The following is a 209-nucleotide window of genomic DNA, read 5'->3' as shown; positions in this document are numbered from 1 at the left end:
AAACGGTGTGCGCGTTGTTGGTGACATCTTTACCATGATACATAACGACTCTCGGCAACGGATATCTCGGCTCTCGCATCGATGAAGAACGTAGCGAAATGCGAAACTTGGTGTGAATTGCAGAATCCCGCGAATCATCGAGTCTTTGAACGCAAGTTGCGCCCGAAGCCATTCGGCCGAGGGCACGTCTGCCTGGGTGTCACGCATCG

General features: G+C 53.1%; 1 non-coding gene across 1 annotated transcript; it reads left to right on the top strand.

The window, feature by feature from the left end:
• The first annotated feature begins 46 nt into the window (after positions 1-46).
• Positions 47-202, top strand: LOC118345091. Its single transcript, XR_004798754.1, has one exon. It is a non-coding gene; the product is annotated as a 5.8S ribosomal RNA (ribosomal RNA).
• Positions 203-209: the final 7 nt, after the last annotated feature.

This window comes from Juglans regia, unplaced genomic scaffold, assembly GCF_001411555.2.
Source record: "Juglans regia cultivar Chandler unplaced genomic scaffold, Walnut 2.0 Scaffold_14019, whole genome shotgun sequence".
NCBI lineage: Eukaryota > Viridiplantae > Streptophyta > Magnoliopsida > Fagales > Juglandaceae > Juglans > Juglans regia.
Note: the sequence above shows the minus strand (reverse complement) of the source record. Positions and strands in the feature narration are given on the sequence as shown.